Raw genomic sequence first — 25,609 nt, 5'->3', positions numbered from 1 at the left:
AACTCGAAAACCGGTTATTTAGACCACAGAAATCCTTAATACCATTTAAATCACCCCCTAAGCGGTTTTAGAGCACATTTAGGGCGGTTTAGGGCTGACTAGGCGATTTGAGTTTTTTTTTACTCGATGACGTGGATTTCGGCGAGCTCTTTCCCCCATCGAGTTCTCCCCCCCCCCCCCCCCCCCCGAAGTCGCCTTTGCCATGGATTCCGGCGAGCTCGCCCGGCCGTTCCAACGCCTCCCCAGCTCCCGATCCCCTTCTCTGCATCTCCCTACAAGCACGGCGCCCCTTCGTCAGCCCCGCAGCACGCCCGAGCACCTCGCGCGCTTCTCTTCCTCGCCTTCGGCGAAAGCGCCGCCCGTCGTCGATCCCCTCGCCAACGGCCTCCCATTCTTCTCCGCCACCTCCGGGAGAAGCTCCTCTCCCGCGTGAAGCCTCCACTGCCCTTGTACCCACCTCCAGCAGCCCGAAGCCGCCCTGCCGCAAAGCTCCTCCGCCGGCCCACGCCTCGCGCCATTGACAGCCTCCTCCACCGCGACCCGCTCGAAGCCGACGCCCCCGGGAGTTTCGCCATGACGTTGCGGTCCCGAAGGACTCCGCCCTGACACCGCACGACGACTGGAGCCTCCCCGCGCCCTTCGTCTTCCCTGAGCACGACAACAGCCGCCGCCGTCGTCCGGGGGATAAGGAGGAAGGAGCAACTATCGCCACATCATCGAGTAAAAAAAAGTCATCACCACGTCATCGAGTCAAAAAATAATTCAAATCACCTAGTCAGCCCTAAACCGCCCTAAATGTGCTCTAAAACCGCTTAGGGGCTGATTTAAACGCTATTATGGATTTCGGGGGTCTAAAGAACCGGTTTTCAAGTTCAGAGGGTTATGCGTCCGGCAAGTGACATTTGAGGGTGAAATATGGACTTCTTTCTAGCGTAAAAGTTACAGCAAGACAACGATTACCATTGATTTAAATCGGATGATCCACGTTGATGGGATGAAGGGATGCACGACCTGACCGGATTCACAGTATACGTTCCCAGGAAACTTCATCTTTTTTTTGGCTCCTCTTCTTTATTCTTATGCTGGCGACCTAGATATACGAGTATCTTCACTGTGGTGAACCGTGCTGTCCCTGCAGGCTGCAGCCCTCGGGATGAAGGGACAGGTACAGCGTATCGATCGGAAGGATGTGCAAATCATTAGAAATTAGGCATGCCGATTAGATGAGTGTTTTTTTCATCTAGAAGTTGGGGTTTAGAATATGCAGTAGAAAGGAAGGCAATATCTGAATTTGGTGATGGCAAGTACAAATTTGGTGTATTCTAGGGATGGCAGAAAAGATGGTGATCGACAACGTACTAGTTCTTTAGAATATGGTGACCGGCAACGTACTAGTTCTTTAGAATATGCAGTAGAAAGAATGGGCTCGGTGGTCGGTACAGATTTGATGGGATCGTGGCAGTTTAAATAGGTTGATTAGCTTTATGCCAAATACCTTAGGCTTGATCCTCTTCGATAATGGGTTTGATGCACCATCGTCTTATCTTCTTGGCTCTGCTGGTCTTTGTGGCCGTGGGACATGCGACCACGGCACCGCGGCCAGCTGGCGCCGTCATCAAGAGAGCCCCGTCACAACTGTCTGGTAAGTGTAGATTGCCACGTACCAGTAACGTACTCCGTTCTATGTCGTTAGTCTTAAGCGGTGATTGATGATGATTAAATTTCATCATAGTTGTAGCAAGGATAATTGTAAGAAATATATCCGTCAACCCCAACGGGCAGGCCAATTTTGACACTGTACAGTCAGCGATTGACGCAGTCCCAGCGAACAACCCTGGATGGATACGAATCCATGTCGCCTCTGGGGTCTACAGGTATTATTTAAGTAATACAGTGGATTTGGATTTTAATTGGTACTTGCATTGCATATTTTTTTATTTGTTGCGTGTAGGGAGAAGGTGACCATACCCATGAACAAAACGTTCATCATGTTGGAAGGGGACGGAAGGGAAAACACTTCAATCGAGTGGGATGATTACAATTCAACTGATCATAGCCATCATCGTAACGTGCATGTAGATGCTACGGCAACTTTCGACTGTAGCGCCGATAATTTCATAGCGCGAAGCATATCTTTCAAGGTAAGTGTATATTAAAAAATCACAATAATTAATTACAATCTAATTAAATGCTAAGTAAATGTTAATGCTTCTTCATGCAATGGTTGATTGCACATTGAGAACAAAATTTAGTGTAGATTTAATTAATTTTGTCAATTCCTAAAGCAAATAGGCTCAGGACACTCAATGCAGAATTTGGATTGAGTATTACTACTCCCTCCGACCGGTATTACTTGTCTCGAATTTGCTCAAATGCGGATATGTATATATGTGTAAATAGCGTCTACCTACATGTAATATTTTGACAAGTAATTCCGGCCGGAGGGAGTAATATTTTTTATATATATGATTGTAGAGATTTTATGGACGGCGACCCTAACACCCACTCTTGAGGACCTTTGCACACTACACTACTTGGGATATCAAACTTGTGGGAACTCAACACTTTATTCACTATTTCAATGTTGGTACAACACTCTCTTTAGTGGCTACCCTACACATAACCCTACCATGGTAGCTCACTTCTCTACTTGGTGTGGTGATACACTACTTGTGGTGATTGTGGTACACATATGAGGTGGGGGCACCCCTATTTATAATTGTACAAGACCATGTGGTACATCTCACTACAATTCTCTAGAATACTCTACATGTATCTAGTTCTAGAGAATTCTCACTTATTCTTGAAACTTATCTTAACTATGTCCTTCCATGGTAAATTGCAACACTCTTCAAGTAACCTCTCAAGGCTTCTAGAATATTCATATCTTCTCATATTCACTGGAAAGCTCCTTGTAAATATCTTCTCCTTCAGTAATCCAAGGTATTCTAACATCTTCTCAAATATGCATAACTAATTTCCAATACTCTCCAATTATCCAGAATGTTCCAGAATATTCTCAAGTATGCATTACTATTTCTCAACAATGGTCTTTTTGTCCGAATCTTTTTATTCCATGCAAAATACGTTCAACATTGTGAAGGATGCAAAACGAGCCGTGGTGAATGGTACAAGACAGCGGTGATAAAGGGTGTAAGGCCAGCCGTGGCAGCTCAAGTTTCTGGAGATCGTGTCTCATTCTATAATTGTGGATTTATAAGCGTCCAGGATGTTTGTATTGTGATGAGAATGAAAAACCGTATGTGATTCGATGATGTTCTGCCCAATATAATATGTTTAGTGATGTTGCTCTTGATATAACCTGTTTGCATCTGTGCAACACAAGCTGCATTATCTTCATAGATAATGGTTGCTGATCCAATGAGACCAATACCACATGACTGTTGTATGTGGTTTATCATTCTGCGTAGCCACACGCATTCGCGTGATGCCTCATATAGAGATATGATTTCAGAATGATTAGTGGATGTAGCCACTAGGGTCTGTTTGGAAGACTTCCATGAGATAGCTGTTCCACCATGAAGGAACACGAAGCCGGTTTGTGATCTGACATTGTGAGGGTCTGACAAGTATCCCGCATCAGCATATCCAATCATAGTAGAGTCCAGATTTCTCTGGAATTGAAAAAATAAACCAAGATCTTTGGTGCCCTGGAGATATCGAAAGACATTCTTAACTCCCGTCCAATGACGTTTGGTTGGCGCAGCGCTATGTCTAGCAAGTAGATTCACTGCGAATGTGATATCAGGCCTGGTGCAGTTCGCAAGATACATAAGCGCTCCAATGGCACTGAGATAAGGAACCTCGGGTCCCAACATCTCTTCTCCATCTTCCCTTGGTCTAAATGGATCTTTCTCTACGTCTAGAGATCGAACGACCATGGGAGTTTTAGATGGATATGATTTGTCCATATTAAATTTCTCCAATATTTTTTGGATGTAAGCGGCCTGGTGAACCAAAATACCTGAGGGAAGGTGGTCGAGTTGAAGACCCAAGCAAAATTTGGTTTTACCCAAATCCTTCATCTCAAATTCCATTTTTAGGTGATTGCATGCTTCATCAATATCTTGTGAGTTGCCGATAATGTTGATATCATCGACATACACAGAAATGATGCAAAATCCTGTTGAGGATTTCTTAATAAAAACACATGGACAATCATCATTATTGGAGTAACCCGTTTGTAAAAGGAACTTACTAAGTCGGTTGTACCACATCCGTCCTGACTGTTTTAAGCCATATAATGACTTATTCAGTTTTACACAATACATGTTGCGTTTTGCGTTAGGATTCGGGACAGGGATTCCGTCAGGAACCTTCATGTAAATATCCGAATCAAGTGACCCGTAAAGATATGCGGTCACTACATCCATCAACTGCATGGATAGATGATTTTGGACTGCCAAAGATATAAGATATCGGAAAGTGATCCCACTCATTACTGGAGAGTATGTTTCATTGAAATCAATGCCAGGTCTCTGCGTGAAACCTTGCGCTACAAGCCTTGCTTTGTATCTCACCACCTCATTATTCTCATTCCGTTTCCGGACAAAAACCCATTTGAATCCCACAGGGAAAACATTGGGAGGTGTAGGTATTGCGTCATTGAATACCTTCCTTTTGTTAAGCGAGGCAATTTCTGCTTGGATTGCATCCTTCCATTGAGGCCAGTCGGAGCGTTTTTCACACTCAGCCATGGTTTTTGGATCATGATCATTTTGAAGGTTTTCTGCAATGGTAGTTGAGAAATATATGTCGACAATTGTAGACTTTCGGTCATATGATTCTCCAGAATCAATGTAGTTGGTGGAAATTTCATTTACCCTTAGTGACTGATCGTTATCTCCTAATACGATTGAGTCTGGGCATTCCGATGTCCCAGTTAATGTGTGCACCACAGAACTGGGTTGTGGAGGTTTCCCTTCCACCGGGCGAATAGTGCCCGTTTGGTGTCTATCAACGTGGAGTTGACTTGCATTTACTGATTCGGAGGATTTCTTCCTTTGTTTCCTTTGTTGCTTGCGAGGAGCAGGATCCTGGGTTGCAGCCGTACTTCTCCCCCTCTTATTTTGAACGGGAGGTTGAGTGGTTTTAGTTGGTACCTCCACTCTTTCAGGTGCATTTCTCGCAGGATTGTAGGATTTTGTAACACCTTTATAGTCAGTAAATGAATCTGGCAGATTATTTGCAATGTGTTGCAAATTGATTATTTTCTGAACTTGGAGTTCAGTCTCTTGAGTACGTGGATCTGAGGAGGAAATGTTTTGGGCATTCCAATTGATTTCCTGGCATTCTTTTTGGTACTTGAAATCTTCCCCTAATGCCGGGAAATGGTCCTCATTAAAGATGCAATCAGCGTGACGGGCTGTGAATAGATCCCCCGTTAGGGGCTCTAGGTACTTGATAATCGACGGCGATTTGTACCCCACATAGATACCCAATTTCCGGTGTGGGCCCATGGATGTACGCTGCGGTGGTGAGATCGGCACATATGTGGCGCATCCGAACTTACGCGGATGGGAAATATTTGGAGTATTTCCACGTACTAGTTGTAGAGGGGAAGTACTATGATATGCAGTAGGTCGCAATTGAATTAAGTCAGCAGCGTGTAAAACTGCATGACCCCAACATGAAGTTGGTAAATTGCAATTCATAAGTAAGAGCCGTGCGATGAGCTTGATTCTTTTAATCAGAGATTCAGCCAAACCATTTTGCGTGTGAACGTATGGGACAGAGTGTTGAACTTCAATCCCTAGTGCCATACAATAATCATTGAAGGCTCTTGAGGAGAATTCTGCGGCGTTGTCCATTCGAATTGATTTAATTCGATGTTCGGGATAATGGGCTTGTAACTTAATAACTTGCCTCATTATTTTAGCAAAAGCATGATTCCGTGTGGATAATAGACACACATTGGACCATCGTGTAGATGCGTCAATTAGAACCATGAAGTACCTGAAAGGTCCGGTTAACAGTTGGATGGGACCACAAATGTCGCCTTGAATGCGTTCAAGGAACTGAAGTGGTTCCGCTTGGATTTTGAGATGTGAAGGTCTCAAAATTAGCTTTCCAGTGGCACATGCAGTGCACATAAAATCTGAAGATTGTGGGAATTTAGCATCAATTAAATCATGACCGATAGAATTGCTGGTGATTTTCCGCATCATTCCTATTCCAGGGTGACCAAGGCGATCATGCCAAGTTTGGAATGTATTGACATTCTGGAAAATTATCTTATACGCAACATGTGTTACGGGTTTGATGTATGTATAGTACAATCCAGACGTTAAAGAAGGAATTTTCTCAAATATTCGTTTGCCATATCCGCTATCTTTGGTAAAGAGAAGATACTCCTCTTTATCGTTATCATTGGTCTCAATATGGAAACCATTTTCTCGGATATCTCTGTAGCTTAGTAGGGTACGGATTGAATCTGGATACAATAGAGCATCCTCGATTACCAATTGAGTACCCATAGGGAGGGTAATTATGGCACGTCCAGAGCCAACAATTACCGCATCACGCCCAGTGATTGTTAAAATCTCTCCACTCTTTTTAGTAAGAGTCTGGAAATATTTAATCTCCCTTAGTATAGAGTTTGTGGTAGCGCTGTCCACAAGACATAATTCCTCTTCCATCAGATTAACTCCCGTAGAAATCTCTTGGTTTTCTTCTTTCCCCTTCTTCTGTTCTTCTCGATTTGCTCTCGGGCTCTCGGCAGAGTCGTGCTGATAACGTGTTTGTATTGTGATGAGAATGAAAAACCGTATGTGATGCGATGATGTTCTGCCCAATATATAGGCTTACAAAGAGTTGCGTCTCGTCCAGAGAGATGCGAGCAACAGCCGCGTCCGCTCGGGAGAGACACGCACGTGCAAGGCGTGCAGGCCCAAGGTTTGCACAAATGCAACTGTTCGGAGTAATTACAAAGAATGATTAACATTAATCTAATTAATCTTAACACAGGACACCTCAGTGACTTACAGGGGAGGCACCTGTACCAGAACTGCTACATCGAAGGCGGGATAGACTTTATCTTCGGCCACGCACGATCTATTTTTCAGGTAAACAAAAATAGTGGGGGAAAAGACAATATGACTATATATATTGCAATAAGTTTGATCAAAATTGTACGTCAGTAAAACTCTGACATTTATTCTGAGGAAAAAAACTAATACTAATACTATTTATAAATTGGGAAGGAGGTGCGTGTGCCAATAATGAATGTTTTTTTAACAGCGTTGCACGTTGTGATCATGCGAGCTGCCAGCGGGGATAGCGCCGGGCTTCATCACGGCCCACGGGCGCTGGGAAGCGGAGCAGCACGATGAGTTCGTCTTCACAGAGTGCACGGTGGATGGCGTGACTCCTGTATATCTTGGACGCGCGTGGCGAGACTTCGCAAGGGTGATTTTCTACAGAACAAGCATGTCCAGTATCGTCGTCAGACGGGGCTGGAGCGCCTGGCACTCCGTGGGCCATGAGTGAGTAGTAGGCCTTGTCTTATTGAGTTACTCCAGTTATTACATATCGCAATATCGGGCCCGTCTTAACCAACTATCGGGGCCGTCTTCATGCGTGTGCAGGCGCAATCTCACGATGTTGGAGTGTGAGTGCACGGGGCAGGGATCGAACAGGACGGGGCGAGCTCCCTGGTCTAGGGCAGTGAGTGCCACGCAGATCGCCAGGTTTACCAGCCTAAGCTACATCTCGGCCGACGGCTGGATCGAGGCACAGCCGCATTAGCTTACACTAGCGAAAATCACAAATATTAAGCATCAGAGCAATGATGCAAATACACTAATTAAATCAGGAAGAGTGGAGCAAGGTCCACTATTTCTTATCTTATTATCTACCTTTGCTTCAGTCCTTTTCATCATGATAGGTGCACACTGCGAGAACTCGTGGCAAAGACTGTTGGTATGGAAAAAATAATGTCACAAACCTGAAAACAACATGAGCATATCTCAGTAACAGAATCAACTGTAGATACAATGACCGTGCGATGCAACCGCTCAACAAAATTACGCATATATGCTCCTGCAGGCTTGACGTGCTCCGCCGCCGGGAGCTCTCCTTTGACGACTCCATCTCACTCGCGATCTCCCGTCCTCCCGCAAGAACCTTGCGTGCCTCTTGTTGCTTCTGAGTTCTCCTGAGACATCAGAATTTGTTTCTACTATGTCGCCTAAGCACCGCTGCAAGACAAAAATTTCGAGCTTCAATAATTTTGTGCTCCTGGTCTTCAAGTTGTTTGTCCTTATGGAGTCCATCTTCTAGCAGTAGGGCTATCTGCTTCTACATAGCACTGAACAGAGTCATGTGACATGACTCATGTCTCAGTGGGTGAGTTTTTTGCTCTTCTTGCTCTCTAGCCTCAACAGCTCCTGTACCTTGATTACTTCACTAAGAGCAAATTAACCCCGCTATTTATGCTATCCACCTGAAACAACATCAAAGTATCTAGGGATCAAGTTAAACTCTTACATTATTTTTAATCCTACTATGAATTAAGAAAGTATAAAGATTTTGGTCAACGTACCTTATGCATAAGAATTCTCTTGTCAGATCGAAGTGCAGAATTTTGTTTATCTTCCAAGTCTTTCGTCAGCTTCTTCCTATGTATCTCAAGCAGAATACTGTTTTCAGACAACATTTCTTTTCCAAGAACATGTTCTCCTGTCATAGCTTCTCCATGCTATGAGAAATAGAGCAGTGAACAGGGTTCGCTCGGACCGGTGGCCACTGATCTTGGAGTTAAGGTGCTTGTAGGATTCTTCCAGTGCAATGTTGTTCTCTCTCAATCCTGCAACCTCTATAGTAGCAGCTGACAAAGATCTCTCCAAATGAGCATTTTGCTCCAACGTTCTCTCTAGCTGCATCATATTCTCAATATGCAACGCTTTCGCACCATCATGGTTCTTCATGGTCTCCTTTAGCTCAGCATTGTTATCCCTCATCTCTTGAACATGTGCAAGTGCTTGGAGTTTGCTGAAATTAACCACCACTTGGAGAATGCCACAGCCCACACATTAAATTACTTGCAACTTGCTGAAGATACTAATCATCGAGGCAACCAGGCACCAGATCAACCTCTTTCGACAACACACAGGTCCACAATCCAGAGTTATTCACATATCCATAAGAATGCAATTCGATAGTTTTTCACATAAGCATAAGAATGCAACCAGGCACCAGATCAAACCCTGCTAATGATGCTTAAGGATGACCTGTGCTTATTGCTTAATGCTGTCAACAGTCTTATTAAAAAGCGTGGCTGGGCGCGGGGCGAAGGCGGCCGCGCGGTGGGACGACGGCGACTGCGGCTGACAGCCGAGGAGGTGGCTGCACGGCGGGAGTCGCGGGATGGGGAGCAGCGAAGCAGAAGCTGTGCGACGGCGGCATCAGGCGGCGGCGGGGAGAAGAGGAGGGGCCGCGCGCTGGCGGCGGCAGATGCAAATCGGCGTTGGGGATGGGCATAGGGGGTGGTCATGGAAGAAGGGAAAAGGAGGGACCGCGCGCCGGCGGTGACCAGAGGGACTGCGTTGGGCGGCAGTTGGAGATGCAGATCGGTTTTTTTGAGAAACTGGTTTTTGTTAGCATGCATGGGTGGGGCGGATTGGTTTTCTTGAGGTTTTTGTTTGCGTGGGCAACGCAGACTGGCGGGCAACGGGACTCGGTTTTGTTTGCGTGCGGTTGGGGTGGAGATGGAGGACCCACGAGGACGCAAACTGCAAATTAATAAATAGGTACTCATGAAACATCTTATTTGCTAATCAGAATCCAATCGAAGCACCGTCCGAAAAATAAGTATCAGTAGTTTTTATATGGCACAGTACAGAAAAAACTGCCTATTTGTAAAGATAAAATAGGATAAGCTGGAAACTAAAAGCAACCAAAAGCTAACTACTCAACCCGCCATCTATTCCAGGTAAATGATTAAATACTCGTGCCCATTTTTCAAAGAGGAAAAGCAACGACAACAAAAACTGACCACTCAACCCTCCATCTGGAAGACTGAAGTTGATGATTTTCAAAAAAGGGCAAAGAACAAGGGAGCTTCACTTTGATTGAAAGCCTTGACCCAATATCCTTCTATTTACTCCCTCCATTCCGGTTTAAAGGGCTCATCTCAGTTTTTGTTGTAACCAAGGCTGAGCGACGGAATTTTGCTGGAACGAAATAACGATCCCACAACCACAACCACCCAGGCAAGGTACCGATTGGAGGAGAGTAGAACGCACGTACATTTTTAGGGGCCGGTTCATTTTCCTTAATTAAAGGAGCAGCCGTTTTACGAGGAAAGGAGGCGCTCGGCCGCGTCGTACGAGAATCGGCCCTTTTATCTGAAATCGGGAACTCACGGGAATCAACCTTTTAAACCTCAACGGAGGGAGTACTGTATAACAAGGAAGCCACTAAAAACATCACGCCCGATACCCTTGTTCTGTTGGTCATTCATGCATAAAAACTGTTACTGGCGAACCATTATTGAAACCTTTTAACATTTTGACACAAATATGCATATACAAGTTCCATTTTATACGGACATTCTTGAGAGCAGTAAAGAAATGCCTTTATTCTGCAAGGGGGGAATAAAACTCTAAATTTAACTATATGAACAGCAAACAAAATCATAATATAAACCTCAGCGTAAAACAAAGGCAACATGAATGGTGGAATAGCACCACCTAAATAGCTATTCATCTCTTACTACCAGTCTCGATATCATGCAATATATGGATTTGTGCCAAACTATGAATTTTCACGAGGAAAAAAGATCAAACTAATTCTAGAAAAAATTCCCTTGACACACGTAGTACTCCCTCCGGACGGAATTACTTGTCACTGATTTAGTACAACTTTGTACTAAATCTAGGACAAGTAATATGGGTCGGAGGAAGTAACAGATTTCCACCAAATATATCGCTCACGTAAGTTCATCAAATATCACCTTTTCATTATTCAGATGGTCTAACAAAAAAATGGTACAACAATGTAACATTAATTAGTTTACCAATGAAACAATCTTGGATGCACTAAGTGTTGGCATTATATGTTAATTTGAAGCTATACATAACACCATATCAGTATTCACAGTCCACTGTATTAGTTTGCTTGGAGATGTCCTTTCGTTCAAAGACTACATGCAAAGAAGACAATTTGAAACAGCCTTGATCATATTCTAGCAATAATCTACCTAATTTAGTATCCAGCAAGAGCTGGCGTAAATATATCTTATATATAGATTGACGGAACTAACACTGGATCAGTAAATACTTTCGTGATCACGTAATAAAAAAAAGCTAAGGCAGGGGAAGTACCTATATTGAGGGAGTGCCCCATCTGTGCTGGACGCAGACTCTGGTAGTATAACCTCTACAACACTCTAATCATTCACATCTCTCCTTGATGACCAAACGTGGTAGAGAAAAAGGATCTGGACACTCCGACATAGCTGCAAGAAAACATTATCAAAATCATCGTTAGGGCTCTAGAAAAGATGCATAATCAAGAAAGAAATCATAGCAACAACTCTGAGTGTGGATGTAATACTTTCAAGATGGTGACTCCCTGAGGACTACATCAAGTAATTAGATAGTTTCTTAAGGCATATCCCTACGTCTTCAAGCCAGAAACTGTTGAAGGTGGTGCAAGTCTGTTCTCACAGCAATACAAATAATGGTGATCTTATACTCTCTTTCCGCCCTGCAATTCAAGAAGGACTAAGCAGCTGTGGAGAAACATGTTGATGATATTCGCTGAATATGGTGACTGGAGGTTCGAAATGAAGAAAGCCCAAGACCACGAAGAAGATGTTGTTCCACAACACAGACCAAGTCGTCTGATCAAATGCAACCTTTACAGGAACAGCTCACCAATCCTTGAATGGAAACAAAGACTGATGCAAAAAAATCGATGCATTTATCTCAGTTGACAGTTAATACATAACATAAGACAAGCTTGTAATCAAGAGTCAGCTAACTATGTAAGCTCATAGTGATTACCTCACAGAAATGATAGTAGTAATGCGAAAGGGATCCGTGGAGCGTGAACCCTACAAGGCCAGAGCGAAACATACGAGTCCGGTCAAACTGAAAGTTCGGCTTCACTTCATAACACTGCAAACACAAGCAACAAACAGAATTGGCTACTGGAAGTTTGGGACAGCTGAAGTGGTATTAGAAAAGTCGATGGAAGATTGGCACCTTGGCAATCCAGTCGCCAAGGGAGTAAACGACGCCGCTAATCATCATCTTGGAAAGAACTGGGTTGGTCTTGGGGGCCTCCTCGTAAACAGACCAGTTGTGCTCCGGCATGTAGCGCAGGATCTCAAAGATGGTCCACCCCTGCACCAAATCCAATCACGGAAACAAAGGTTAATCTCGAACCAACCAGCTATAAAGAAGAGAAAAACAATTTTGCTCAGGGTCAACAAAAAGACGTACATGCCAGTAGTCATGGTCGACGGTGAGAGCTTGGTGAGCGCGTAGGTGCTGGCTACGAGCACGATGGCCGTGTTGATGCCGCGATCAGCATCTTGTTCCCCCCATCGCCTCCGGCCCAGTCCCACCGCTGCTGCCACTAGTGAAGCGGACGGTCATGTCGGCCTGGAAGGCGAGCCCGCCGATGTCGAGCTGGCTGCTCCCAAGCGGGGATCATTTTAAGAAACTTGTTAGGTAGCCATTCTGCATTGACTTTCTACAGCAAGAAAGCAGATTGGCAGATGCCCACACCTCGGCGTCTCTCTGCTTTGCATCAACGGAGCAAAACGAAGGCAACGATGCAGGCAGAAGTAGAGCCTTAGCTTGTAAGCAACCATCCAACATGAGCTAGCTTGATCCCATCTAGGCAGGAGATTCCCCTTCTCCTCCCCCTTCCCAGCGGGAACAGAGTCATTATCACTCATCTACACCAAGGGCACAGCGACCAATTCCTTTCCCACCAGCCGATTCTTCATTCTTTCGATCCTGAATTGCGAATACTGCATTGTCGATCTTTTCGTTGTTCATCCCAACAGGAGAGCAAACCACCACTGCAACGCGGCCTTTTCGTCGCTGCTTCTCTATCATGGTATGACATTGTTCCTACACCAAATCAACTAAATGGAGTATCACTAATTTCTGGGTTCCATGCTTTCATCAGTTTTGCTACTTTCCAGTCATTCCGAGATTCCATTTAGTTTCTTCTGATGTTGTTTTCCAGAATAAATTCTACCACTGTTAGAGATTATTACTAATTTTAAAGGAATCTCCTCCTTTTTCCCAGAGTTTGTTCCTACAAATTTTTCACTTAATGTTTTTTTCCTCGAACATCTAAGTAAATGAATTTGTATATACCATGCAATAAGGAATTGGTTCTAAAACTTTTGTCACTTGATGTCTTGTGCAGAGAAGGGCATCCCATCATGTGAGTCGTGGGATGCAGGGCAGACTGGCTTACTACCCTCTTCAGCAGGGACCTATGATTGCTTGGTGAGCTTACCAAGCAAACTGTCTCACGGCCGCTGAGTGAGAATTCGCAGGTTTAGACACTATGGCCACAGTTTTGGATGGTCTCGTTTCGAGTTCCTTGAGAAAGCTGACTCAACTTCTTGAGGAAGAGGTTGTCATTACATTATATGTGGGAAGGGATATCAAGAAGCTCAAGCAAAATCTGGAATGCTACAGGGCAGTTCGTCAGGATGCCGAAGATCAGGCCATGAGAGATGCATCGATCAATTTATGGTGGAAGCGCATCAGCGATGTTATGTTCAATGTTGATGATGTCATAGATCTTTTTATGGTTCATTCACATATGCGACATAGATCGTCGTCATCTTGCTTCATGTTCTCTTGTTTTGCAAAGCTTTTAGATGACCACAGGGTTGCTACAAGAATTAGGAGCATAAACATAGAGCTTGATGATATTAGAAGCACATCAGAGATGTTCACCCCAGGGATACTCAGATCTCCACAGCCTCAGATAAAAAGGGCGAATACAAGCCAGAGAGCTCCGATAGTTGAACCAGGGCTTGTTGGAGCAGCTATCAGACGTGATGTTGATTCCATTGTAGATGAGATTGTCACTAGGTGCCACAATAACGAGCCAAGTGTTTTGGGGCTTGAAGGAATGGGAGGCATTGGCAAGACAACGTTAGCTCAGAAGATATATAATGACCAGAGGATACTAGGGAGATTCCAGATTCATATATGGTTGTGTATTTCTGAAACCTACAACAAAACTGAGTTGCTAAAGCAGGTGATACGGATGGCCGGGGAAAACTACGATAAAGAAGAGAGCAATGCCGAGCTTTTACCAATTCTAAGGGACACCATCAAAGGAAAGAGTGTTTTCCTTGTATTGGATAATATGTCGCAGCCTGATGTCTGGATCAATCTTCTTCAGGCGCCTTTCTATGGAGCCTTGATTGCCTGCATTCTTGTCACCACAAGAAGCAAGGAAGTTTTGCAAAGAATGCATGCAACTTACACTCACTATGTAAAAAGAATGGGTGAGGATGACGGCCTGATGCTGCTTATGAAGGATTCCTTCCCACCATCTGGTAGTATATTCCAGGAGTTGGGGCGTGCAATCGTAAAGAAATGTGATGGCCTTCCTCTTGCCATAAAGGTTGTTGCAGGTGTTCTGTCCACCAGAAGAACAACTGCAGAATGGAAGAGCATCCGCGATAGCAAATGGTCTGTTCAAGGACTCCCTAAAGAACTTGGAGACGCCCTGTATTTAAGTTACAACAACTTACCCCCTCAACTAAAGCAGTGCTTTCGATAGTGTGCTTTGTTGCCTCCTAATTTTGTAATCCGTCGTGATGCTGTTGCTTACTGGTGGGCTACCGAAGGTTTTGTGAGGGAAGAGCATGTTAACTCAATCTACGAGACTTCTGAAGGGTACTACCTTGAACTAATTAGGAGAAATCTTCTGCAACCAAAACCAGAGTTTATAGACAAAGGTGAGTCCACTATGCATGACCTATTGAGGTCACTTGGACAACGTCTGACGAAAGATCACTCCTTATTCATGAATGTGAAAAATGATCACTCATTATTCATGAACGTGGAAAATAACGGAGCCCTACCAAATCTGCGCCGCTTAGGGATCAGCAATGCTGTAGAAGAATTACCCGCTTTACATGAGCACAAGTGCTTGAGGACCCTCTTAGTGTTTGATAACAAGAACTTCAAGTCAGTTCACACTGACATCTTAGGGATGCTGCAGCATATTCGTGTCTTAATTCTCTGTGGAACAGGCATCCAATACATACCAGAATCAGTGGGAAACTTGGTACTGTTGAAGTTACTCGATCTAAGCTTTACGGAAATTAAGAAGCTTCCAGAATCCACAGGAAATCTTATCAGCCTTGAATACCTTCGTTTGTGTGGTTGCCACGAGCTACATAGCCTCCCAACTACTTTAATGAGATTGCACAAGATAAGTTATCTTGAGCTCGAACATAGTGCACTTCATCATGTTCCAAAAGGGATTGCAAATTTTCAGCATCTCTACAACCTAAGAGGAGTTTTTGAGAGTGGGGCTGGGTTCAGATTTGATGAATTGCGACGCCTCCCCAATATCCAGCGTCTGTGGGTCGAGAAACTGGAGAAAGCGGAACCACAGGGTGAACTTGTACTGAAGAACAGTCCTCTTAGAGAACTGGGACTCTGCTGCACATTTGGCATGAATACTCATGATAGAACTCGCTATGAGGCCAATGAGATAGAGAGGATTCGGAAAGTCTATGATATGCTTATTCCATCACTAAGCTTAGTATATATTTTTCTTGTTGGGTTCCCGGGTACAATGTTCCCAGAATGGCTAAGTTCAGAGCCATAGCTTAACATGCCAAATTTGTGTCATATGCACCTCGTTGAGTGCATGTCATGTTCAGAGCTTCCACCGGCCGGTCAGATACCACAACTGCAAGTTCTCAAGATTGAAGGTGCAGATGCTGTGAAGACCATTGGCGCAGGACTCCTGGGGAGAGGAGTCGGAAGTCCACCAGTCTTTTTCCCGGATCTTGTACTGCTTCTGATCATTAGAATGTGTAATTTGGAAAGTTGGTCCCTCAATACTGGGAATCCCTGTGATAACATGGAGGGCAATGCTCAACACCTATCTCTGATGCCTAAACTTGACCGTCTGCTGCTTATTGATTGCCCAAAACTGGAAGCTCTCCCTCGGAGCTTCTTCAAAAACCTGAAGAGAATCCACATTGAAGGTGCTCACAAGCTGCAAGAAGTTGTCGACCTTCCTGAAGTTGTGTGGCTCAAGGTGAAGAACAATGTGTGTATGAAGAAGATCTCCAATCTCTTCAATCTGCAGGACCTCTTTGCGCAGGACTGCCCAGCACTGGATCAGGCAGAGAACCTACTCTCGCTGAAACGCGTGTACATGGTTGACTGCCACCATGAGCAACAGTTCAAGAGGTGTCTAGTCCCAGGAGAAGAACAAGGCGTCCTAGTCTATGTTGCCGCAGATGGCCATAATATCTTTCCGGATGAATCTCTCTACAATTAGACGGGTGAGTGATTGCTGTACTCTGCCTTTTTAAAATACTTGTCTTTTTAGGACATTGACACGATCTTATCTGTTCTACGTTGACCACCAATTTATTTGAAAATATATTGCTTTAAACGAAAATATCTGTATGTGAAAGTATATTCGTGATAGATTTATTGGTATCAAGCTGATGTTGTCAATGTTGATAGCTCTATAGTAATTAAGACTTAAACATAAGAAGATGGACATAATATTTTTCCTGGTTGATCCTTAATTAGACAGGTGAGTAAGCGATATATTCCACCCATTCCAAAATACGCGTCATTTAAGATATTGACATGGTCTCTGATGTTACACTTTGGCCATCAATTCCTTTGACAATATGTTTTTTTAAACAACAATTATTATACATTATATTTCGTGATACATTTGGTAGTATCAATTTGATGTTGTCAATCTTGATAGTTCTATCGTAATTGATGGCCAACATAAAGAAAGCTGACCAACATAGATTCTAAATGGACACTTATTTTGAAACAAAGGTAGTAGCCGTGAAAAACTTACTCTATTTACACAGAGATTTGTTATTCTTATTTTTTTCCTGAAACTGGGGACATTCGACCACTTAAAATTATTAGTGCCATCCGAACTGGTCTTCAGCTTGTTACCCTTCTTTTTTTCCTTGATGAATGCGCAAAAGCTTTCCTTATCGTCTACTATGAAGGAAAGAGTTTGCACAACATTCATTACAATTATTATAAATTGGCCGCAAAAGTTTACAATTGGCTCCCTACAGAACAAACGGGCGTGCTCGAAAGATCAGAATGAAAGAGATGATCTTAAGTTGGTAACACGCAAAGATTAGACCCTTTTTCTTTTTGTCCTGCGGGGGTGCTCGAAAGATAAGATTGATCACATACAAACGGCTTTTGCAGGACCAGCTGCGTGCTCAGGGGATCCATCGGAATCCTTGATTGTATACCTTGAAGCCGGATGGTTCTCTTTGGTCAGAGTCAGACACTGGAATGTTTCTGTCGTTGAATTCTGGAGTGCAATTGCTGTTACTTTTCTCTCCATTGTGTTTCCTTTAGTGTGTTTGTGTAGTGTTCAAACACCCAAGCTGATGCAAAGCCAATCGCCACTGCTGCGTTTTTCTTCCTTTTGGCTCATTGGATTTTGGATTGTAAACACGGACTGATTTTCCAATGTTTTCTTGTACGGTTGTTACTTTGTGAGTCCTCTGAAATACTGTCAGTTGAAAAGATCTCAGATTGAGCATCAAGCTGCACCATTTTTATGCTTGTCTCTCCCACGTCTGGCAGATTTCAGACACTCGTCTTACGGATGCTTCAATCAACATAATTGTCATTATCCAATTAAGTTGGAAACTTGGAACATGGAATATTCAGGCACTGCATTTCATGCTGCAGTCAAGCACTGTACAAATGTTGCTGTCAATTCAGATCAACTTTGTACAAGGTTTGGTGGACGGAGCGTCTCTCCTCGGCCCAAGCGCTGGGTAAAGCGCGTGCTAAGGCCTAGGCGTCTACTCACTATGTGGGAGACTTGGAAGGAGCAGAACATGCGGATTTTTCAACACAAGCTTCTTCGCCCGTCCATGACGTTCAATCTCATCAAGGAGGAAGCTGCCCTCTGGACTCAGGCGGGCGCTGGATTAGGAGAGATGTTGTAGCTTGATTTTCCTTTTAGTTTCTTGTCTGGTCCCTCGCACCTCCTCTCGTTTGTGTTTCTCCAGAGCTTCCCATTCACACTAATTCTGGCCATTCCTTTTCAGTTCTTCCTCGACATTTGCTCCTAATTAAAGACTTCTGGTTTCTGTAGCTGGTCGTTGTAGGCAGAAGAAATAGCTTCGAACTTGCAAGTGTGAATAGAATCAAGAAAAGGGGCTCCATCGTTCATATTGTTATTAACAAGTGGATGGATAGAAAATAATATATATTGACAGGGACTTCAACTTGCAAGACTGCAACGATAATTGTCCATTTTTTATGTATGTACCTACTGATAATTTACAATGAGGAAGTTGGCAAGAAATTGCCAAGAATTAAGCGTGTTGATTAGTTGCCTATGACAGGGGACGGACAGGTCTAAGGCAAAGCTTGATCGGAGCCAAATGGGCTGGTATTCCCACCTTCCAAGTAAATGAAGCAACCATGAGGTGTGAGCAAGCATACAACAAGATAGTTTGTGCAGCGAAAGCTAGAACTCACCTAGGCAGGAGATTCTCCTTCTCCCACTTCCCATCAGCAGCAGGAGCACCGCCACATGCTCATCTATACGGTGACGAGGTATGACAGGTTTTTCTTTTCTCCATACCTGAATTGCATATATGGCTTCTTATGCTGTCCTGGCTTGAGATAACCATTGATCGTTCATTGATCCAGATGTCCCCTCAGTCAGCTTCAATCACAAAATCATAGACAGCGTTGTCATCACTGTCCTCAGCTCCTTTCATTTGTCAATTGCGTAGAAAGGTACAACCTTTAGTCTCGCTTCATTCCCTTTCATTCCAAGCTCCGATTTGGCTGCTCCCAAGATCTCGACTTGTGCAAATTTACTATCGGTTTAGAAAAATCTATCAAGTAACTTTTACTTTCTAGATTACAAATGATTTTATTCTGAAAAAATATACTAGAGACTGTCCCAGTGTTTTTTCTTGTGGGAATTTTATGTCTTCATGAGATTCTTGAGCTTGTTGTGATGAAATGAATTGTTATTGACGTTTGCAGAGAAGAGCACATGTGAACGATGATCCTGTGAGGAACATAGGGCAGAACTCATACAGCACACTAGGCCTGCAAAACATCAAATCGGCACATTTGCACCATACTCAGAATCACTATGGGCACGATTTTAGATGCTCTCGCTTCAATGTTTTTGGCAAAGCTTGGTCAGCTTATTGAGGACGAGGTTGTGATGACACTAAGCGTGAAAAGGGATATCAAGAGGCTCAAAAACAATTTGGAACACTTCAGCGCGGTTCGTGAAGATGCCGAAGCTCTGGCCCTGGAAGATAGGCAGATTGAGGCATGGTGGAGGAACATGAGCGATGTTATGTTTGATGTTGATGTCATCATAGATCTTGTTATGGTACAATCACAGAAGCTTTTGCTGCCACCTAGATCGGTATGTTGCAATCGTTTTATGACCTCTTGTTTTGGAAAGCTTTCATTTGATCACAGGGTGGCTAGAAAAATTAGGGACATAAATGAACGGCTTGATGAGATTAAAACAAACACAGAGATGTTCAGCTTGGATAGAACCAGTCGTCAACAATTCCAGGTAACAACTGTGGATAGAAATCAGACATCTCCTATAGATGAACTAGAGGTTGTTGGAAGGGAGATCAAACAGTCTGTTGATGACATGGTGCAAATGATTGTCAGTAGCTGCCATGAGAATAGGTCAAATGTTTTGGTATTCAAGGGATGGGAGGCATTGGTAAGACAACATTAGCTCAGACGATATATAATGAGCAAATGATAAGGGAGAAATTCCAAGTTCATATATGGTTGTGCATTTCTCAGAGCTACACAGAGACTGGGTTGATAAAGCAGGCAATACGAATGGCCGGAGGAAAGTGTGTTCAATTGGATTCCAAGAGCGAGCTTCTACCACTTCTAATGGACACTATCAAAGGAAAGCGTGTTTTTCTTGTGCTGCATGATGTGTGGAAATCTGATGTTTGGATTGATCTTCTTCTATCACCTTTCATGAGAGCCTTGAATTTCCATGTCCTTGTCACCACAAGAGACCTGGATGTTTTGTCAGAAATGCATGCAACATATACTCACCAAGTAAACACAATGAATTATCATGATGGCTTAGAGCTGCTTATGAAGAAGTCATTTCAATCATGCGAGCAAATAAGTGAGTTCAAGAGTATTGGATATGAAATTGTAAAGAAATGTGATGGCCTTCCTCTTGCCATCAAGGTTGTTGCAGGTGTCCTATCTACCAAAAGAACAACTGCAGAATGGAAGAGCATCCAAGATAGCAAATGGTCTATCCATGGACTCCCCAAAGAACTTGGAGGCCCCTTGTACTTAAGCTACAGCAACCTACCCCCTCAACTCAAGCAGTGCTTTCTCTGGTGTGCTTTGCTGGCTCCTAATTTTGAAATTCATCGTGATTCTGTAGCTTACTAGTGGGTCGCCGAAGGCTTTGTGAGGAAAGAGCATGAGTATTCAATACATGAAACTGCTGAAGAGTACTACCTTGAGCTAGTTAGGAGGAACCTTCTGCAACCAATACCAGAGTCTGTAGACAAAGGTGTGTCAACTATGCATGATGTATTGAGGTCACTTGGACAATATTTGACAAAGGAGCACTCGCAATTCATGAATGCGGAAAGTAATCATAGCCTGTTGAATCTGCGCCGCTTAGGGATCAGCCATGTTGTAGAAGAAATACCCACCCTAGAAGAGCACAAGTGTTTGAGGAGCCTCCTACTTTTTAATAACAAGAACTTCAAGTCAGTTCACAAGGACACTTTCAGAAAGCTCGAGCACATCCGTGTCTTAGTTCTCAGTGGAACAAGCATTCAAAACATACCAGAGTCAGTGGGAAACTTGGTGCTGTTGAGATTGTTAGATCTGAGCTTTACGGAAATTAACAAACTTCCAGAGTCGACAGGAAGCCTCATCAGCCTTGAATATCTCTCTTTGCGAGGTTGCTGTTGGGGAACGCGGTATGCTACGCTAGCACAAAATAACAATTTCTACCGTTTCTGTCCGGATCAATGCCGTAGATAATGGATCACGAGATTACCACTAGACGCGCAGACCCGTAGCGGAAGTAGAGTCGATGTAGCGCGTCGATGCCGAGTAGTCGAACAGCCTGCTCCTCCTCGCCGATCCCACGAACAGTTTGTCCAAGCGATGCGGGTGCAGCGCCTCCGAGGTATCCACACGTACAGGGAGGAACTCCGTGCGGCGGACTGCTAGATCCGATCGCAAGGCTTTGGGCGTGGAGGTGTGACGGCCGAGTCTAACTCGCGTCTGGACTGGTGTAACCCTAGACGGGTTGGTCTCCTCCACTTATATAGACGTCCCTAGTGGGCTCAACACTTGAGGCCCATTAGGAGTCTAAGCCCAATACGAGTTGGATCCGATCCAACTCGGTTCCCACCCCTTAAGCGTGTGACCCTTCAGGTTCGCGGTCAGTAGGACACGACTACGAGCTCGGACTGCGGGCCCGAGTAACACCTTACTCGTCCACTGGCACCGACTCAAGTCGATAGTTGGTAGCGGCGCCTAGCAGCACGTGCCAACTCTCAAGTAACCACAAGGTATATTGACGAACCATACAATGTGTCATATGCAACATTCCTTTTGCCTCACGATATGTGTGTTGAGCTCAAGGCGAGTGCTTGTCATCCTTGTGGATAGCTCGACTCTCTTCTCGTTCCTGTGATACAGATTTTCGAACGGGTTAACACTTAACCCAAGTCGCATGGCCATGCTTTCCGAATCTGATCACTCGAGAGGGCCCAGAGATATCTCTCTGAACAGAAGGGGCAAATCCCATCTTGATCAACCATGACTCGCAGCATGCTTCTCAGCAAACCCGAAAGCTACCTTTATAACCACCCAGTTACGAAGTAGCGTTTGGCAACCCCTAAGTAGGCCGATTCACATTCCAAGCTCATGCGATGACCTCAGGTCTAGGACTGGTATATACATCGTAATTGAGACTAACAAATGACAGTCATCTCGTTGTGTCTCAGTGCGGGTCTGTCCGACTCAACAATCTCATTGTCGAGTCCATGCTATCAGTCGGCAACACATTGCCCTATGACTTGTGAAACATAGTCATCATACTGATTCACATTGCTAGTCTAGGTTATGTGTCCGTATAACCTCAATGACCAGGGACCATTAGAACAATCATCATAGAATACATAGTCTCACAAACAAATCACGTATTTATTGATACATATCAGTGATGATGTTCAAAGACATTAACAATAACTCATGAATACATAGGAAATAACGTCATCACATGATTGCCTCTAGGGCATATCTCCAACAGTTGCCACCAGCTGCATAGCCTGCCAGCTGGTTTGATGAGACTGTCCAACATAAGTTTCCTTCAGCTAGAGCAGACTGCAATCGATCATGTTCCGAAAGGGATTGCAAAGTTTCAGCAGCTCTATAACCTTAGAGGAGTTTTCGAGAGTGAGACTGGATTCAGATTGGATGAACTGCGACGTCTCCCCAACATCCACCGTCTTTGGGTCGAAAAGCTAGAGAAAGCAACACCCGGGGGCGAGCTTGTACTGAAGAACAGTCACAATCTTAGAGAACTGGGACTCCGCTGCACAATGGGCACAAGTACCCATGATAGAACTCACTACGGGGCCAATGCAGTTGAGAAAATTAAGCAAATCTATGATATGCTTATTCCATCGCCAACCATAATATATATTTTTCTTGTTGGGTTCCCGGGTACAACGTTCCCAGAATGGCTACGCTCAGAACCGGAGCTTAATATGCCAAGTCTGCATCAAATGCACCTCGATGAGTGCATATCATGTGCAGAGCTTCCACCAGCAGGTCAGATGCCACAACTGCAGTTCTTAAGATTCAAGGTGCAGATGCCATAAAGACCATTGGAACAGGACTCCTGGGGAAAGGAGTCGGAAATCCAGCAGTCTTTTTCCCAGAACTTATACTACTTCAGATCATTGGCATGTGCAATTTGGAACGCTGGTCCCTCAACAATGGGAACGACTGTCATAACATGGAGGGAAACTCTCAGCAGCTATCTCTGATGCCTAACCTTAAGCGCCTGCTGCTTCTTGACTGCCCAAAATTGGAAGCTCTCCCTCCGGGCTTTTTGAAAAACTTAAAGAGAATCCACATTGAAGGTGCTCACGAGCTGCAAGAAGTTGTCGACCTTCCTGCAGTTGTGTGGCTCAAGGTGAAGAACAACACATGTCTGAAAAAGATCTCCAATCTCTTCAATCTGCAGGACTTGCTTGCACAGGACTGCCCAGCACTGGATCAGGCAGAGAACCTATAGTCGCTGAAACGCGTGTACATGATTGACTGCCAGCAAGCGCAAGAGTTCAAGAGATGTTTATTCCCGGGAGAAGAACAAGGCGTCCTAGTCCATGCTGCAACAGGTGGCCATAATATCTTCCCGGATGAATCTCTATATAATTAGACAGGTGAGTGAGTGAAATAAGTAGTTTCAAAAAAAAGTGAAATACTCAATCTCTTTAAAATGCTTTTAATTTTGGATATTGAAATGGTCTCTGACATACTTTGACCATCAGTTTCTTAGAAAATATGTTGCTTTAAACAAAAATAAATTTTACATGATGAAAGTATATCCCGTGAGGGATTTAATAGTATCAATTTAATGTTGCTAATCTTGATAGTTCTATAGTAAATTGTAACCGATGGTCAAACAAGAAGAAGTTTGACCAACACAGATTCTAAAAGGACAGTAGGACACTGATACTTTGAAACGTACTACTCCCTTCTATCCTAAATTGTTGTCGAAATATTACATGTATCTAAACGCTTTTTAAGAATAGATACATTCATATTTGGACAAATTTGAGTCAAGAATTCATGATCATAGGGATACTACGGTAGGTAGCAACCATGAAAAACTTACCTTGTCGTTCTTAATTTATGTTTCCGACTCTGGGGAGGTAGCAGCCATGAAAAACTTTCCAGTGATTTGTTGTTCTTAATTTATGTTTCCGACGCTGGGGACATTTTCACTTCCAGTTAAAATTATTATCCATTTATTGCCAACCGAACTGATCTTAAACTTGTTGCCCTTCTTACAGCATGTGCAAGAGTCGCGCTTATTAAAGAGATGATGGTAAGTTGATACCCTTTTTTCTGTCCTGTGGGGGTGCTCGAAAGATCAGATTGATCACATTCACACGTCCTTTACAGTCGGCGAATTCATCGTAATCCTTCATCATATACCTTGAAGCCTAATGGATCTCTTTGACTGGAGTCGGACAATGGGATGTGTCTGTCCTTGAATGCTGGAGTGTAATGTTCTTGTTTTCTTGAACCTATGCTGGAGTGCAATGTTCTTAAGCTGTTGCAAAGCCAATTCCCATTGCATCTTAATTCCTTTTTGTTCATTGGATTTTTTATTGTAATAATGAACTGTATTTCCAATGCTGTCTTGTACTGCCGCTTTGTGAGTTCTATGAAATAATGTCAGTTCAATAGATCAAGCTGCACCATTTTTTATGCTTGTCGGTCCGCATGTGTGACACAGATTCCAGCATCTCATCTCCTCGACCTCAAGCCGAGAGCTCTAGATCTCGCCCCCCTCTCACTCCCTCTAGCCCGCCGCCCTGCTCCAGCCTGACATGGAATGGAAAGGGAGGCTCGGGAGACGTAAACTGCGTTTCTGCTTTCAGTGAGAGGCCGGCGCTGAGTGAGCCTGAACCGGATTTGCTGCAGGCCCAGCTCCGACACTGCTGTCAAAGGCCTAGCTTTTTTTTTTCAGGTTAAAGGCCTACTCAATACTCATCTGATACTTTAACTCTCCCACGGTTCCCCTAGTCTCCGACTTCGCGTCGAGAGACATGAAAACCACGGATCAATATTTGGCATCTAGTTTTGTTTTGTTTTTTCATTAGGTTTGTGTGTTTTTTGCGGTGGCATCTTGACAGTGGAGATGGCGTCGTTAGAATATTAGTGTTTGGCTCAGTCGTCCCCCTTCTAGTGTAGGCGGCGTGGCTTATTCCATAGAGTCAGTCGTTCGTGTGGCTCATCTTTTAATGTTTTTGGTCATTTTTTCTTGTTGATTCATTGACGAAGCAGATTGGTGTGTACCCAGCCATGATGTGTTAAACGATATTTGGTTTTCACTGTTTGAGGTGTCCAAGGTCCTGCAATTTCGTCACCACCTGGAGGAATGTTAAGATGCGAAGGATAGATGATGTTGATTTTGAAGGACCATGATAAAGCTTTTAGTTCTATCGAGTTTTTTTTACGGGTTTCTATCGAGTTTTTTCCTTACTTATGTTCGAATCTCAATTGTATCGATCTAGCGTGCTTTCTTTTATGAAATAAGGTGCAGATCG

The 25,609-nt window shown here is 43.9% G+C and overlaps 4 pseudogenes; 3 read left to right on the top strand and 1 right to left on the bottom strand.

Annotated features, from left to right (window-relative positions):
• Positions 1–1,518: 1,518 nt before the first annotated feature.
• LOC112270538 lies at positions 1,519–7,767 on the top strand (annotated as a pseudogene).
• Positions 7,768–7,825: 58 nt separating this feature from the next.
• On the bottom strand, positions 7,826–12,674 carry LOC100845675 (annotated as a pseudogene).
• On the top strand, positions 12,479–17,587 carry LOC100845390 (annotated as a pseudogene).
• Positions 17,588–18,419: 832 nt separating this feature from the next.
• Positions 18,420–24,644, top strand: LOC100843872 (annotated as a pseudogene).
• Positions 24,645–25,609: the final 965 nt, after the last annotated feature.

The sequence above is a fragment of the Brachypodium distachyon genome, chromosome 2 (genome assembly GCF_000005505.3).
Source record: "Brachypodium distachyon strain Bd21 chromosome 2, Brachypodium_distachyon_v3.0, whole genome shotgun sequence".
NCBI classification, from domain to species: Eukaryota; Viridiplantae; Streptophyta; class Magnoliopsida; order Poales; family Poaceae; genus Brachypodium; species Brachypodium distachyon.
This window is presented reverse-complemented; position numbering and strand designations above follow the sequence as displayed.